Source organism: Prionailurus viverrinus, chromosome B1 (genome assembly GCF_022837055.1).
Source record: "Prionailurus viverrinus isolate Anna chromosome B1, UM_Priviv_1.0, whole genome shotgun sequence".
In the NCBI taxonomy this organism is placed as follows: domain Eukaryota; kingdom Metazoa; phylum Chordata; class Mammalia; order Carnivora; family Felidae; genus Prionailurus; species Prionailurus viverrinus.
The window spans coordinates 72735906-72754851 of record NC_062564.1 but is presented as its reverse complement, the minus strand read 5'-3'; the positions used below and the strand labels follow the sequence as shown (position 1 = coordinate 72754851).

The window sequence follows — 18946 nt, the reverse complement described above, 5'->3', positions numbered from 1 at the left end:
TTCTATTAAAATATCGAGTAATGGTCAGCTACCCTCTTAACTAACACATGGGACACTCCTGGGGAGGTAAGCTAGAACCAACCAGGCAATCTACAGAATCACGAGCTAATAAATGGTTATTATCTGAACCACTAAATTTTGGGGTAGCTTGTTATACAGAATAAGCTAGGTGAAGCACACTTTGTCTAAGGCATTTATATGTTATATTTCTCTTTTTTAATCAAAGTATAGTTGACACACAGTGTTACATTAGTTTTAAGTATATGACATAATGATTCAAAAGTTTATACATTATGGTATGCTCAGCACAAGTATAGCTACCATCTGTCACCATACATTATTAACACAGTACCATGACTATATCCCCTATGCTGTACTTTTTAAAAAATTTTTTTTAATGTTTATTTATTATTTTTTATTATATGTTTATTTTATATATTATTTATTTATATATTATTTATTATATATCATATGTTTATTTATTTATTTATTTTTGAGAGAGACAGAGACAGAATGCTAGTGGGTTAGGGGCAGAGAGAGGGGGAGACACAGAATCTGAAGCAGGCTCCAGGCTGTCAGTACAGAGCCCAGTCACGGGGCTTGAACCCACGAGCTGTGAGATCACGACCTGAGCCGAAGTCAGACGCTCAACCGACTGAGCCACCCAGGCGCCCCCACTATGCTGTGCTTTTTATTCTTGTGACTTATTCATTCCGTATCTTATTATATTTTAATTAATTGCTTAGAGGTCTGTAACTACTCCTGTGCTATCGTCACCATGCTTTAGTAGAGCACATCATGTCTTAGTCACCCCTTTATCCCTAGCAACTGGTATAGTGTCTGGGAGATAATTAAGGAAGGGAAGTGTGATTGCCTTTGAAAAATATAAAACTGATTATGTTGCTTCCCTAATTAAAATTCTAAGCTCTTTGCATATGCATCCAAGGTATTCAATGCACACTTTTAAACACACACGTTAAGCTTTTAACATGCTTTTTTTGTTGACAACTATTAATGATTCTTCTCCACCTCCATCTTCCCCCAGCTCTAAGATGCTTACTTTGAATTCATGAACAATTTATTAACAGCTAATATATACCTGGCATATGATGTGCTAACATTTTAACAAAGAAAACAGGATTTAAAACAAATGCAAATACAAATATAAAAATATGTATTACTAATGCAATAATGAGCATATATATTGAGTACATTGACCAGCAGCACAAAGGAGTGCTCTCGGAGGAAGTGAGAGGAAATACCTCAGCTGTGCTCAGTGTTGCATTATGACTCTGTACCAGTTGGAGAGAATAAGTGAGAGGAGAAGCAGCAGCATGGATAGACTCCAAGTGGCAGGAAACTGCAAGGAACACAGGGATATAAAATATTTTGTATGGTCGCACTGTAGGGGTGAGAAAGTCAAGTGCAATTCTTGCCTAGAGAGGTGAGGCAAGGACAGTTAGGACAAACTGCTTCTGACATCAAGGAGCTTGGGAACACTCCAACAGGCTTACTTGGAGGGGAAGGAACAGAGGTGAGTCATGATAAAAAGTTTGTGTTATAATAAGTAGTCCCAACATCGTAAAATATGGCAGTGGTCCTATTGTCTTCCATCCATCCAGATGTAAATGCTAGAATAAATGGGAGGAGTATTATGGATTCTGTTGCCTTTTCTGAATAAGACACAAGGACTAAAACTTTTTAAGTATGCACATCAGTTCAGCCTTGTTCATAGTGGAATGCATCTAAGTTCCCTGGGAGAAGGGAAGGTAGTTTTGCTGATGGATTATCCTCGTCGAATGCTTAACGCTATGGTATGTACCCAATGACTTCTCAGTTCAAATTTGTTGCTCATGACATACATGTTCAGTAAACTTATATTTCAAATGCAACATATGTTTTTGTACTTACTCTCTAGGCATGGAGAGTGCTTAGACTGAATAGATTTTTAGAAGTTCAGTTGTGATAGAAAATTCTTCCTCAATTTTAAACTGCATTTAAAGGGAACATAACCTGTAACTCTCTTAAAGGTTATTTCCAGAGCTCATACTTGAAGGAATTTATTGTGCTTTGTGTTTGTACTACCATCATTTTGTTTAAACATGGTCTTCACTCTGTTCCATTTTGTATTTCTCTTTCTCCTTAAAAATTCAATCTTAAATGTGTTGAGTGAAATCAGTATTTTTTTTTTATTTTTTTTTCAACGTTTATTTATTTTTGGGACAGAGGGAGACAGAGCATGAACGGGCGAGGGGCAGAGAGAGAGGGAGACACAGAATCGGAAACAGGCTCCAGGCTCTGAGCCATCAGCCCAGAGCCTGACGCGGGGCTCGAACTCACGGACCGCGAGATCGTGACCTGGCTGAAGTCGGACGCTTAACCGACTGCGCCACCCAGGCGCCCCTGAAATCAGTATTTTAATAAAACTGACAGCTCAGATCGGAGAGTGGAAGGTCTCAATTGCCACACCTATATAAAGAGAGCACTTGCCCTCTCAAGTGTGACTAATGACCACACACAACACAAAGAGAACTGATTTCAGAAAGAGCACTGCAAATCTTATCTTTATGAACAGGAATGCCTAGCCATTAACAATGTTTTGCAGTAGATACCCCTGCTAAACACACCCTCAGATGTCACCCTTTCATTATAGGGAAAGCTGCTTTCGTTTCCCTCTTCCATTTAATAAAGGTAAGCTCCCATGTGCTGAATCGCATTCCTGAAAGTGTTGATACATAGGACCAGGTACCACAGTATAAAACTGACGTCTCTTAGCTAAAATGTCACCATTGTGGGTCTGTCTTATGCTTACTAATTGCCCATGAATCTACTTCCAACATTCAGGAATCTAAGAAAGTAAAGGTAGAGAAATTTTCAGTGGACCAGGAAGAAAATATGTATGTGACCAAAGATGGGATCTGTTGATGGAAGGAAGAAGCCTGGTGAGATAAAAATGGAGATGACAGATTGAAAGCAGGAGTCCTGGGGTTGAATCGTAGACGTAGACTGAAGGAAATGTAATTTTCCCTGGTTTAATTGGGCATGGAGGCAAAATAAACAGGAAATGTTTTTATGTCCTGTACCAACTATTATACCTACTGTACCGAGAACAATGTCAGAACACAAAGGTGAAACATATTTTTTTTTAAATTTTTTTTTTCAACATTTATTTATTTTTGGGACAGAGAGAGACAGAGCATGAACAGGGGACGGGCAGAGAGAGAGGGAGACACAGAATCGGAAACAGGCTCCAGGCTCTGAGCCATCAGCCCAGAGCCTGAACGCGGGGCTCGAACTCACGGACCGCGAGATCATGACCTGGCTGAAGTCGGTCGCTTAACCGACTGTGCCACCCAGGCGCCCCAAAGGTGAAACATATTTAAGATAGGTAGCAACATCTGGAAAGTTCAAGTCTCAGACTTCTAAACCCTTTTACTGGATCACTTATATGTCTTTTTGGTTACTGGACCATCATTTAATTTAGTTAAGGTCCCTGTATCAAGTCAGAATTTTTTTAGACCATATTTTATTAATTTTGTCAATTAATCATCCATTAACCATGGATGATTTTTGAATAACTGGAAAGCAAGTTATTCAAAGTCGGGATTTTCCCCTGCAGTTTCCTACTTTGATGAAAACTGACTTCCAGGAACAAACAAGGAAAATGTGCACATTTATGATACAACAAGGCAAAATAGAAAGCAGTGAGAAGCAAAAAAGAGTTTAACATAAATTATGTCGTTCAGCTATGGTTTTTATTTAAAAAAAATTATAGAGCACCATGGGATGGACTGTTACAATCACATCATCATCCTTGGAATACTTTACCAGTAAGTTTCAAGATGGAAAAATTAACTTTGCTGTCCATTATGATTATGATCATCTGTCTTTGTTTACCTTAGCCTGGCTTTAAAATGAAAAAAATATTAATGAAAAGGAAGTATTTTGGAGTTATGTATCACCTTGTTTTTAGCTCCATTTACATATATCATAGAACACAAAAGTTACTGATTCTTCTTGTATGCCAAGGTATTTGCCAGTCAGTAGACAAAGTAGGAGTGAGGATGTGTCTGATCAGTCTATCCAGAAAATACAGTCAGATGGTGCAAAATAGTTTTTTATGAGAAAGGGGTTCAATTTTCAAATCCTTGAGTATAACGAAACTTCGAATTTGCCTCTAAAAAAGCCTGCTGGTGATCCATGCCGCAAGATTATCCTCTTCCTAAAGAAGGAAGCCTATCCTTAAAATGAAGCCCCAGTTACAATCAATGTGCTTGTGGGTTGGGGCAGAAGAAGAAAATGAAAGCTGTCAGATCATAACATACACCTAAAACCTGCTGATCTTGTTTTTTATATACAAACGAGTCGGTTAGGACAAGGAGGAAATGATACTCGTTAGATTTCAAAGCGGTAATTGAGTGAACTCCAGGTGCTCCTGTGTAGAGCAAGCTTCTTTCAGTTCCTGTTTTCAGCAAATATCTGTGGAATAAATAAAACTGCAAAGGTCACAGATATTAACGATAATTTTTATGTTATATAAATACTGGATTTAATTTCCTCATATTCGGTGAAGAATTTCTGTACCTATTTTCATGAGAGTCAATACACCAATAATTATTTTATCAAGTTCTGGAGTGAGATTATGTACGATTCATGATCTGAGCCGAAATCAAGAGCTGGATGCTCACCTGACTGAGCCACCCAGGTGCCCCAGTTCATGATATTTCCTTAAACCTTTTATTTTTATTTATTTATTTATTTATTTAAGTTTATTTCTTTGAGATAGAGAGACAGTGTGAGCAGGGGAGGGGCAAAAAGAGATGGAGAGAGAGAGAGAATCTCAAGCAGGCTCGATACTGTCAGTACAGGCCCTGACGTGAGGTCAAACTCACAAACTGTAAGATCATGCCCTGAGCCAAAAGCGAGTTGGACGCTTAACTGACTGAGCCACCCAGGCATCTTTTAAACCCCTTTTAATGTGTATAGAATTTGTAGTGATAACTCCACTTTCTTTTCTGATACTGGTAACTTGTGTTTCTTTTTTTCTTAATCCATCTAGTTAAAGTTGATTAAATTGATTTTTTTTGGAGAATCAGTTTTGGGCTTTGTTAATTTCCTTTATTGTTTATTTTCCATTTTGTTAGTTTTTACATTTTATTATTTTCTTCTATTTAAATCAGTCACTAATACACCATCGTGTTTTTTATAATAATTTAAAGCTGTAGCTTTCTCTCTGAGAACTACTTTAATAACACCAATTTTTTGATATGTTGTATTTTAATTTTCATTTAGCTTAAAAAATGTTAATATCTGAGTTCTTCTCTATGAATTATATAAAAGGTTAATTTATAAGTATTTGAAGTTTTCTAGAGATTTTATTGTTATTGATTTCTAATTTTATTCCACTGTGGCCAGTGAACATATTCTGGATGATTTTCATCCTTTTTTAGTCTATGGAGACTTCTTTAGCCCAACATTGTGGTCTCTCATAGTGAAAATACCATAAGCACTTGCAAACAATGAGGATTCTGCTGAGTTTAGAGTTCTATGAATATCAATAAGGTCAATCTTGTTGAGAGTGTTCAAATCTTGCATATCTTTACCGACTTTTTTGCATAGTTATTCCACCAGTTTTTGAGGACTACTAAAATCTATAATCATTAATACAGATTCATCTATTTTTCTCTTTAATTTCTATCACTTTTAGCTTCATGAACTTTCTTTTTATTTATTAGTTTCATGAACTTTTTTTCATGAGCTACATGAACTTTTAATTTCTGTTATTACTATAAACCCATTTACAATTGCCTTTCTTGTAAATTAACTCTTGTACTGTTATGAATTATTTCTCTTTATCTCTGATAATAATCTTTGCCTTGATATTTTTTCACTTTATTTTATTTTAATATACACATTCTGACCTCCTTAATCTCAGTTTGCTTGGCATAACATGTATCCCTTTTTCAATAACTCAGTTTTATTACATAGAGCCCTTATGTGCGGGAGCAAAAAAAAAAGTATTCTTTTATCTGAAAAATTTTCTTTCTTCATTTTTGAAGGCTATCTTCACAAGGGTGTATAATTCTAGGTTGAAAACTTCTTTCATCACTTTAAAGATGCTGATCCATTCTCTTTTGGTCTCTATTGTTTTCATGAGAATGCTACAGCCATTTGAATAACTGTCTCTACATTTAACATGTGCTTTTTCTCTGCTGTTTTTCAAGATGTTCTCTTTATCATCGCTTTTCAAAAGTTTATCACTTAATTAGACATGTTATTCTTTGGCATTTACTGAACTTTTCAAATATGTAAATTCATTTCTTTCACCAAATTGGGGGAATTTTTGGCTGTCGTTTCTTCCAAAGTATCTTTTGCCTTGTTCTTTCACCCCTTTCCTTTGGAGACTCCAATTGCACCTATGTTAGACATTTTGATATTGTCCCACCAATTATTGAGAGTCTGTTTATTTTTAAAATATTTTTCTCTATCAGGTTGCATAATTTGCATAATTGATAGATTTTCAGGTTTACAGAATCTTTCCTCTGTCATCTCCATTCTGCTATTAAATTCATTATTTGAACACTTTTACTTTTGGTATTGTATTTTGCAATTCTAGAAATTTGATTCATGTCTTTAGGTTTTCTATTTTTTAGTTTTTAGTTCTTTCAAACATAATTTCTTTTACATCCTTGGACATGGTTTTAATATCTTCCTTTAACTCCCTGTCTCCTCATTCTAACATTTGGATCATCTGGAATTTGTGTCAGTTGATTGTCGTTTTTCCTTGAGAATCAGTTGTGTTCTCCTACTTTTTGGTATGTTGATTAACTTGAACTTGTAAATGTTATGCTGTGAAGGTTTTGGATTCTATTAATATCCCTCCAAAAGAATGCAATTTTTTGTTTGTTTGTTTAAGCAATTAATTTGGTTTGTATCAGATGGAAGACCCGCTCCTGGGAAGGAGCACACCCTCAGTTCCCTTCTAGTCTCAGACACAGTGATTGGAGATGGACACACACATAGTGAAGATGTCAGCAGGGACTTAGGCATAGGTTATATACAGAATTTGAAACTCCTTTCTCTGCCTGTCTTCTTTTGATGATTTTGCCTCTCATTTTTCAGTGGTTCTGGTTGCCCCAAATCTGGTCTTCTGGTTCTTCAACCAAGAAATATAGTGGATTTCCTACTACATTTTTAACCATCCTACCTGGCACAGATTGTGAAGGCCCTGCAAAGTAGGGAAAATTTACTCAGTGCTCTTCCTTTCTCCCCAAGTGATGATTTCCCTCCAAAATTTGCTGCTGCTTTCTCCTTCATTCCCCTCTCCGTCTTTCTCCTCTTCTTCTTCTTTGCCTTCCAAAGAACTTCCATAGTTGTTTTTATAATTATTCCAGCATGTGTACTTGTTGTATGAGGAGGGTGAGTCTACCAAAAGCTTACATGACTATTGTTGGAAGTTGAATGCATAGAATTGATATCACAGAACAAATTCCATTCTCTTTAGAAAGAAAAGAGATGTCTGTTCATAGAACAAATATTTTGGGAAGCATTTCATCATTATCTAAACTTCTTTTTTTAAAAAAAGATTTTACTTTTAAGTAATCTCTACCCTTAACATAGGACTTGAACTCACAACCCTGAGATCAAGAGTCACATACTGTACTGACTGAGTCAATCAGGTGCTCGCTAACTTCTTGGCAAATATTTTCTGTCAGATACTGTGGTAAACGTGTCAATTCCAGGTTCCTATGGTCACCATTATGGATGCTGTTGAAAAATGATGGTACCTTGGCCAAGCTGTTACTTCAGATATAGCGATTGGGGGTGGAGAACCATAAGTATTTGTCTGTACTATATAAAGTGCTACTGTAAGTGGAATGAATGTAAAATAAAAACTACTCCAGACAGAAATCTGAAAACACCTGCATGCACCTGGGAAAATTACCATGTCAAAGATTAGATAACTAGTAGTCACCAAATATCTATGAAATCCCTACATTTCTCCTTTCAATTATGCTAGGTTTATTTAATGAATTCTGGATAATGAAAAGGAAGCACATTGACACAAATCTCTTCTAAGCCAATGCATTTAAGAATTGGTGAGCTACCTCTTCCTCTATTTCTCAATGCTGTGGGACCTTGGAGACCATATACTATATGTGACAGGATTTATATTGAAGAGGGTTGCCTGGCCTGTAATGGACTTTGCAGGAAGAAAAATTAAGCCTTGTTTTATTAAGCCGCTGAGATTTTGGTGTTTTCTGTTGTGTCAGCTATTTTTTATTTCTGAACATACCATTCTACAGTTTAAATTCCTATTCAAATTATAATTAGCAACCTTTTCATTAAAGTTTCCCTTGGAAAATTTACTGAAAATTTACTTTTTATTTTAATTACATGATTTTTTACTCATATGTGGTACTTTTTTTTTTTTTACCTTAAGAGTAGTCAATTTTTGCATTGAAAAAGGAGGACAAGAAGAAGTATTTGTACATTTTGGACTCTTAGACTAAAATGCATTTCCAATGTGAACTATTGGGACCTCATGAAGATAAAAAGCTTCTGCACAGAGAAGGGAACAATCAACAAAATTAAAAAGCAACCAACAGAATAGGAGAAGATATTTGCAAATTACATATTGGATAAAGTGTTAGTATCCAAAATCTATAAAAAACTTATCAAACTCAACACTCAAAAAAAGCAAATAATCCAGTTAAGAAATAGGCAAAAGACATGAATAGACACTTTTACAAAGAAAACATCCAAATGGCTAACAGACTCATGAAAAGATGCTCAACATCACTCATCATCAGGGAAATAGAAATCAAAACCATGATGAGATACCACCTTACATCTGTCAGAATGGCTAATATTAACAACTCAGGAAACAACAGATGTTGGCAAGGATGCGAAGAAAGGGGAACACTTTTGCATTGTTGGTGGGAGTGCAAACTGGTACAGCTACTCTGGAGAACAGTATGGAGTTTCCACAAAAAACTAAAAATAGAACTACCCTATGACCCAGAAATTGTACTACTATGTATTTATCCAAAGGATACAAAAATGCTGATTTGAAGGGGCACATGCATCCCAATGCTTATAGCAGCATTAATCAACAATAGCCAAATTATGGAAAGAGCCAAGTGTCCATCAACTGGTGAATGGGATAAAGAAGGGGTGCCTGGGTGGCTCAGTTAGGCGTCCGACTTCGGCTCAGGTCATGATCTCCCCTCGTGAGTTCGAGCCCTGCGTCAGGCTCTGTGCTGACAGCTCAGAGCCTGGAGCCTTCTTCAGGTTCTGTCTCCATCTCTGTCTGCCCCTCCCTCACTTACGCTCTAATTTTCTCTCTCTCTCAAATATAAATAAACATTAAAGAAAAAAATTTTAAAGATGTATATATGTATCATTAAATACATAATTATATCTATAATTATATACATATATATATAATGGAATATTATTCATCAAAAAGAATGAATTGCAACAATGTGAATGGAACCAGAGTATACTATGCTAAGAAATGTCAGTCAGAGAAAGACAAATACCATATGATTTCACTCATATGTGGAATTTAAGAAAAAATGAGGTGAACATATGAACATAGGGGAAAGGAAGGAAAAATAAAAAATAAGATAAGATAAAAACAGTGAGGGAGGTAGGCCATAAGAGACTTAATAATAGAGAACAAATTGAGGGTTGGTGTAGGGAGTTGGGGGGATGGGCTAAATGGGTGATGAGCATTAAGTAAGGCACTTGCTGGGATGAGCACTGGGTGTTATATGTAAGTGATGAATCATTAAATTCTACTCCTGAAACCAACACTACACTGTCAGTTAACGAACTTGAATTTAAATTTTAAAAAATGAAAAAAAAAATTCATTTCCAATTGAAGAAAAATCGCATTCTCCCATTATATCATTGATTTATTTAACTTGGTCATAGCAATGAGGTTTCTAAAAGTCTTTATGCATTAATTGAAGGTATTAGATAATTAAAGTGCTGATAGCTTCTAAGGCTATGTTACAAAAGTGGATGTGTACCTACTTTGATGCTTTCTTTTTTTTTTTCTTCAATATATGAAGTTTATTGTCAAATTGGTTTCCATACAACACCCAATGCTCAGCCCAAAAGGTGCCTTCCTCAAAACCCATCACCCACCCTCCCTTCCCTCCCACCCCCCATCAACCCTCAGTTTGTTCTCAGTTTTTAAGAGTCTCTTATGCTTTGGCTCTCTTCCACTCTAACCTCTTTTTTTTTCCTTCCCCTCCCCCATGGGTTTCTGTTAAGTTTCTCAGGATCCACATAAGAGTGAAACCATATGGTATCTGTCTTTCTCTGTATGGCTTATTTCACTTAGCATCACACTCTCCAGTTCCATCCATGTTGCTACAAAGGGCCATATTTCATTCTTTCTCATTGCCACGTAGTACTCCATTGTGTATATAAACCACAATTTTTTTTCTCCATTCATCAGTTGATGGACATTTAGGCTCTTTCCACAATTGAGCTATTGTTGAGAGTGCTGCTATAAGCATTGGGGTACAAGTGCCCCTATGCATCAGTACTCCTGTATCCCTTGGGTAAATTCCTAGCAGTGCTATTGCTGGGTCATAGGATAGGTCTATTTTTAATTTTTTGAGAAGCCTCCACACTGCTTTCCAGAGTGGCTGCACCAATTTGCATTGGGTTCCCACCAACAGTGCAAGAGGGTTCCCGTTTCTCCACATCCTCTCCAGCATCTATAGTCTCCTGATTTGTTCATTTTGGCCACTCTGACTGGCGTGAGGTGATATCTGAGTGTGGTTTTGATTTGTATTTCCCTGATGAGGAGCGACGTTGAGCATCTTTTCATGTGCCTGTTGGCCATCCAGATGTCTTCTTTAGAGAAGTGTCTATTCATGTTTTCTGCCCATTTCTTCACTGGGTTATTTGTTTTTCGGGTGTGGAGTTTGGTGAGCTCTTTATAGATTTTGGATACTAGCCCTTTGTCCGATATGTCATTTGCAAATATCTTTTGCCATTCCATTGGTTGCCTTTTAGTTTTGTTGGTTGTTTCCTTTGCTGTGCAGAAGCTTTTTATCTTCATAAGGTCCCAGTAGTTCATTTTTGCTTTTAATTCCCTTGCCTTTGGGGATGTGTCAAGCAAGAAATTGCTATGGCTGAGGTCAGAGAGGTCTTTTCCTGGTTTCTCCTGTAGGGTTTTGATGGTTTCCTGTCTCACATTCAAGTCCTTTATCCATTTTGAGTTTATTTTTGTGAATGGTGTGAGAAAGTGGTCTAGTTTCAATCTTCTGCATGTTGCTGTCCAGTTCTCCCAGCACCATTTGTTAAAGAGACTGTCTTTTTTCCATTGGATGTTCTTTCCTGCATTGTCAAAGATTAGTTGGCCATACGTTTGTGGGTCTAGTTCTGGGGTTTCTATTCTATTCCATTGGTCTATGTGTCTGTTTTTATGCCAATACCATGCTGTCTTGATGATTACAGCTTTGTAGTAGAGGCTAAAGTCTGGGATTGTGATGCCTCCTGCTTTGGTCTTCTTCAAAATTATTTTGGCTATTCGGGGCCTTTTGTGGTTCCATATGAATTTTAGGATTGCTTGAACTAGTTTCGAGAAGAATGTTGGTGCAATTTTGATTGGGATTGCATTGAATGTGTAGATACCTTTGGGTAGTATTGACATTTTGACAATATTTATTCTTCCAATCCATGAGCACGGAATGTTTTTCCATTTCTTTGTATCTTCTTCAATTTCCTTCATAAGCTTTCTATAGTTTTCAGCATACAGATCTTTTACATCTTTGGTTAGATTTATTCCTAGGTATTTTATGCTTCTTGGTGCAATTGTGAATAGGATCAGTTTCTTTTTGTCTTTCTGTTGCTTCATTATTAGTGTATAAGAATGCAACTGATTTCTGTACATTGATTTTGTATCCTGCAACTTTGCTGAATTCATGTATCAGTTCTAGCAGACTTCTGGTGGAGTCTATCGGATTTTCCATGTATAATATCATGTCATCTGCAAAAAGTGAAAGCTTGACTTCATCTTTGCCAATTTTGATGCCTTTGATTTCCTTTTGTTGTCTGATTGCTGATGCTAGAACTGCCAACACTATGTTAAACAACAGCGGTGAGAGTGGACATCCCTGTCGTGTCCCTGCTCTTAGGGAAAAAGCTCTCAGTTTTTCCCCATTGAGGATGATGTTAGCTGTGGGCTTTTCATAAATGGCTTTTATGATCTTTAAGTATGTTCCTTCTATCCCGACTTTCTCGAGGGTTTTTATTAAGAAAGGTTGCTGAATTTTGTCAAAGGCCTTTTCTGCATCGATTGACAGGATCATATGGTTCTTACCTTTTCTTTTATTAATGTGATGTATCACATTGATTGATTTGCGAATGTTGAACCAGCCCTGTGTCCCAGGAATGAATCCCACTTGATCATGGTGAATAATTCTTTTTATATGCTGTTGAATTCGATTTGCTAGTATCTTATTGAGAATGTTTGCATCCATATTCATCAGGGATATTGGCCTGTAGTTCTCTTTTTTTACTGGGTCTGTGTCTAGTTTAGGAATCAAAGTAATACTGGCTTCATAAAATGAGTCTGGAAGTTTTCCTTCCCTTTCTATTTTTTGGAATAGCTTGAGAAAGATAGGTATTATCTCTGCTTTAAACATCTGGTAGAACTCCCCTGGGAAGCCATCTGGTCCTGGACTCTTATTTGTTGGGAGATTTTTGATGACTGATTCAATTTCTTCGCTCGTTATGGGTCTGTTCAAGCTTTCCATTTCCTTCTGATTGAGTTTTGGAAGCGTGTGGATGTTTAGGAATTTGTCCATTTCTTCCAGGTTGTCCAGTTTGTTGGTATATAATTGTTCATAGTATTCCCTGATAATTGCTTGTATCTCTGAGGGATTGGTTGTAATAAGTCCATTTTCATTCATGATTTTATCTATTTGGGTCATCTCCCTTTTCTTTTTGAGAAGCCTGGCTAGAGGTTTATCAATTTTGTTTATTTTTTCAAAAAACCAACTCTTGGTTTCGTTGATCTGCTCTACAGTTTTTTTAGATTCTATATTGTTTGTTTCTGCTCTGATCTTTATTATTTCTCTTCTGCTGCTGGATTTAGGCTGTCTTTGCTGTTCTGCTTCTATTTCCTTCAGGTGTGCTGTTAGATTTTGTATTTGGGCTTTTTCTTGTTTCTTGAGGTAGGCCTGGATTGCAATGTATTTTCCTCTCAGGACTGCCTTTGCTGCATCCCAAAGCGTTTGGATTGTTGTATTTTCATTTTCATTTGTTTCCATATATTTTTTTAAATTCTTCTCTAATTGCCTGGTTGACCCATTTATTCTTTAGTAGGGTGTTCTTTAACCTCCATGCTTTTGAAGGTTACTTTGATGCTTTCATACACCGTGTCACTCAGGGTCATGGGATAACTAACAGAAACACTCTTACTTTCAAAATGTTGCTTGCAATAGTGCAAAATTTGTGGTACCACAGGCATAACTTTAAGGAAAGTTTGGATCAAAACGTACATTTGACCATGGTGTCTCATTTTGATCTAGGCTTTTATAATTTAGGCCAAATAATTCTCTTATTGTGATCCTTCTTCGGTTCTACCTGTCGTTTTTTCTCCCAAACTGCCAGGTATTATCAGTTGAGGAGTCCCACCATCACTGCTGTTGCCATGAATCTATAGATATTTGGCCTCAGAAGTCTTCCCTTCCCATGGGCTTTTGACATTTATGGCATATAGCCTTGCTCAAGAGCACTGAAGAATTACACATTGGATTTAGAACCTTCTGACATCTTCACCTCAAAGGAATTACTAGACTGTCTCTTAAAGAAAGATAAAAACCGGGGCACCTGGGTGGCGCAGTCGGTTAAGCGTCTGACTTCAGCCAGGTCACGATCTCATGGTCCGTGAGTTCTAGCCCCGCGTCGGGCTCTGGGCTGATGGCTCAGAGTCTGGAGCCTGTTTCCGATTCTGTGTCTCCCTCTCTCTCTGCCCCTCCCCCATTCATGCTCTGTCTCTCTCTGTTCCAAAAATAAATAAACGTTGAAAGATAAAAACCAAGTAAATCATACATATCAACAAGAAAAATGCCAAAAGAGCACTTCCAAGGTGACAAGCCCAATATCCAAATTCTCAACCTATTCTTTGCCCATCTATCCAGTTTCATATCCAGGCAGGCATGACATTCTCCCCTACCCCACACATCTAGTAACTTAACAAGTCCTATCAATTTTACCTCAAAATATCTCTCAGGTGTGTACCATTCTTTCCATTTCTGTTTGCAGCCTTCCCTTTCAAACTACTGGTGTAACTGCCCTGAGATACTGTGACAATCTGTTCCCAGCGGCCTCCATTATGTCACTCAAATTCCCACTTCAGAACTCTATACCCAGAGTGATGATTTTAAAGAGCAATCATGTCATCATCTCTCTGCTTAAAACCCTGTTAGAATTTTCCTTTGCTCTTATGAAGAGCAAACCTCACAAAATAGCATACAAGGCTGTTAGTCTGCCCTCCATGACCATTCTGGTTATTCCACACCTATCTGCCCTCCTGTTCTCTGTGGTCAGTCTTGATGATCTTCTGAGTCTTAATGACATTCCTTTGGCTTTGGGATTTCTTCATCAAGTTAAAATTCACTCATCCTTTAGGTTCTGGCTCAAATGACACTTCCTAGCAAGTCACAATGTCATATCTTTTCTTACCCTTTCACACTTTATTTTTCATAGTATTAAATAAAGATTGCATGTATGCATTCACTTCTGTGACTTTTAAAGCATGTCTCTGTTCTAGTAGATGGTAAGTCCCATAATGCAAAGGGCTATGCTTATTCAAGCTTCCCATTTCATCCCTAGAACTTAGGACCCTCCTTGTACTTAGTTGGAGCTGAAGCAATATATATTTCGTGAGCGTATAAATATATAAGCAAATAAATAAATAGCAATGGAAGATTATCTGGCTAGATCTACTTAGTGGAAAATGAAATGCAGGAATAATAGAGTGTTGTAGGGTTGCCTAACCCTAGGAATCAATTAGACCAACTTTAATTCCAGATTACCCCAGTGTAAGTGGCAATTCCAGAATGAACCTTTTTCTTATTGAAGTCCCGCTAAACATTAAACTCATTTTTTTCATATTATGACTGCCTCTGCTTTCCAAATACTGTTTTGTTTCTAGCTCACTTGTGCATAGCATTTCTAGTATAAATAAAAGTTAGAATGATTGATTATTATGTCTCATAATTAATTTTTCAATAAACAGGCTAGTCCTAGAAAGGTATGAACTTTACAGTGCATATCATTTATACAAAATAATCTACCATATTTTCCATATTTATCTTATCCCCAAATACCACCTTTGTTGCAATGTTATGAGAACCATTATTTCCAAAGTCAAATCTAGCTTGCTTCATGCCTCACACGTTTGCAACAGTTTTCTTTTCAAATTTTTATTTAAAAAATGTGTTGTATCTTGAAAAGAAACCAAAGACTCAGCAAACTTTCACAAAACAGAATTTCTACAATTGTTGCTGCAGAGGAATAAATAGTGTGTTTTTACTCGTGAGCCACTGCTGTTCTTAGGACCTTCATTCCCCTTTTGGTTACATTTGCCAGATTTAGAATCCTGTGTTTGGGTCTATAAGCAAAATGCTGCTTTTATGCAAAAGATTGTTGGGTGCTGGGTAGATGAGGTGCCTGAAAGTGGATAGGTCTGGGAAGTGATGTCTCAGAAGCCTTATGATGTCCCTCTGGCTGGGAGTGCCAAGGAGTACTGCCACTTTCCTGTTCTGGAAGCATGTTTCCATTAGGGATATGAAGTACTGAATTGAGAGTAGAGATGCATAGTTTCCAATCCCGCCTTGTGGCCCGCAGGACACTAGCACCACATTTTGGTGACTTAATGAAGGCGAAATCACATTAGGTGACATTTCAATGCTTTGCTCAAACTGAGTAATTTGGTAATACCTACCAAAATTTAACAAGCAAATAATCTTTGTTTCCATATCTAAGAATGTATTGATGATCAAGGATATTCACGATAGCATTGTCAACAGAAGGAAATAAAATGGACTCACCCAACCCCCCTAAAAGCAACTGGTTTAGTCCTTTTACCTCCACTCAGAGGGAGGGCACTTTGTGGGCTGTGTCTGCTCTTCCAAGGCAACATTCTCTCAGGTCAGCTGTTCCAAGGTCTCTGTTGGGGAAGAAGTTATTAGAAAGCCCTTTTGGGTCTCACATTAAGCTAAGTCCTTGTGTTTTTCATCAGCGTTAAACCTGGTTCTTGTGTTCTCCATCTGGTGACTCTTGTCACATCTCAATTGGTTCAGAAGTCTGGTGAGGAAGAGTCATGCTCTTTATTAGATCCTGTCAAAACCCCAAAACATTGATATGCAGTGATCCTTGAGATATAAAATTAAGTGAAAAAAAAAGAGGTGTAGAGCAGTGGGTATAATTTGTGCTAAATAGAAGGATTTACATATATTCTGTTATATTCATTTAATATTTCTGAAAGTTTATATTGTGGGTGCTCCTAAGGAGAATTTTCAGGCAAAGGCAAAGGAAAAGAGAATGGCTTATTTTTCACTGTATACCCTATAATCTTTTTGTCATTCTAAAACTGTGTGTGTATGTAACTTTTTCAGAAAAGGCACCTTAAAATATAAAAACTTAAATAAATGCATTCTAATTTATTTGAGCACAATCTGTTCTTTGGAAGCAACCGGATTAATAACACTACTAGAGATCACTGATTGAGAAATCTGCTATGTCAAGCTCTTTGCTAAGCCTTATGATTGTTGTCTCATTTCACAGTCCTATCAGCCCTATTGGGCAGATATAAATTGGAGATGAGGAACTTGGGCCCAGAAAGGTGATTTATACAAGGTCACACCATATGTATTAGAGCAAAAGTGTAGACTTAACCTGTGTCATTCCAAGGTCCATGCTTACTTCATTCTATCACACTGGAGTTCAGCCTTATAACTCATTTCATTTATTCACCCCGGAAAAAATGTATTTTGACCTGTTCTTTACTAGGATCTAAAAGAGATACAATTTTTGTCAATTATTGACATACAACTTGCATACAATAAAGTGCCAAATTTTTAATATGATGGTGAATGAACTTTCAATGATTACACTGGTGTATGAAATGTATACACCTGTGTAATCATCTCCCAGGTAAAATACAGAAAACATCAAGCATTGCTGAAGGCAGAAGCCTCCCTCCTGCCTCTTCTCAGACTATCTCCTCTTGGAAAGGTACATGTTATTCTGACTACTATACCCACAGATTAGATTTGTCTGTTTGAAAACTTCATGTTAAGTGAATCACGCAGTATATACTGTCTTGTACATAGTTTCTTTTGTTCAACATTACGTCTGTTAGATTCATTTAAGTTGTTGAATGATACCTATTTTTTTCATTGCTGGGTAGTATTCCATATATATATATATATATATATATATTTATATATATACACACACACACACACATGTATATGTACGTATATACACGTATATATGTGTATATATATGTATATATATGTGTGTATATACGTATATATACGTATATATATGTGTATATATGAGTATATAGATATATAATATTCTTCAGAATATTTATTTATATTTCTCCAATTTACTATAGATGGGTTTTTCCAGTTTTTAGTTATAAACAGAACTGTTATGAATATTTTTCTATATTTTTGATGCAAATACTTATTACTATTGCGTGTATATGTAGGAATATTATTACTGAGTCATAGTGTATATTTGTATTCAGCTTTGGTACACACCATAGACTGAATGTTTGTGTCCCCACCAAATTAGTATGTTGAAACCCTACCCCTCAAAGTGATGGTATCGGGAGGTGGGGCCTTTGGGAAGTCATCAGGATTAGATGGGCTGTGAGTCATGAATGGTGGGTGAATATACTAATTTATATCCCCACCAGCTATGTATACAAGTTCCATTTGTTCCATATTCTGAGCAGTATTCAGCAGTATTATTCTGGAGAATGTGTGGGAACATCTCTTTTTCTTATGTAGCTTTACATTATTTTGCATTGTTTTACAACTTTATTCAAGTTATATTTATATAGTATTCAACAACCCATTTGTAAGTGCATAGTTCAATGATTTTCAGTAAATTGTGTTGCAACAATCTCAATAACTCAATTTTAGAACTCTTCTATAACCCCCCAAGTTTCCTTCATACCTGTATGCGATCGATCCTTTCTCTTTCCTCAAATTCAGAAAACCACTGATCAGCTTCCTGTCTTTATAATTTGGTCTTTCTCAAAACTGCATGTAAATGGATTCATGCAATTTGTAGTATTTTGTGTCTGTCTTCTTTCACTTAGCATAATGCTTGGAAGCTTTGTACCATAATATGGAGGTTCATCTATATTATTTTGTGTATCAGTAGTTGTTTCTTTTTATTGCTGAGTAGTATTCTTTTGTATGTATTACACCACATTTTATCTATTCACCAGTTGATGGGAATTTGGATTATTTCCAAATTTTGGCAATTAAAAATAATGCTGCCGTGAACACTCACGTACAAGTCTGTGTAGAAATAGGTTTTTATCTACTCCTAGATCACTAGGAGTAGAATTACCCAGTTGTGTGGCATACTTTTTTTTTATATTGCTGCATAAAAAATCACCAGAAACAGCAGTCATTTATTTCCTCACAGTTCGGTAGGTCAAAAGTCTAGACTGGCTTACTTGGGTTCTCTGCTTAGGGTCCCGTAAGATTAGAGTCAAGCTGAAGGTCAGCTGGGCTCCTACTTGAAGATTGGAGAATTCCATCCAAACTCATTCAGATTGTTGGTAAAATTTAGTTCCTTTCTGTTGTAGCACCGAGGTCTCTGTTCCTTGTTGGCTGTGAGCCAGAAATTGCTGTCAAGTTCTAGAGATAATCAACATTCT

The 18946-nt window shown here is 36.7% G+C and overlaps 1 long non-coding RNA gene across 1 annotated transcript in view; it reads right to left on the bottom strand.

The window, feature by feature from the left end:
* LOC125164533 (uncharacterized) overlaps nucleotides 1-18946 on the bottom strand; it is an 80521-nt gene that overhangs the window by 47460 nt on the left and 14115 nt on the right. The window lies entirely within an intron of this gene.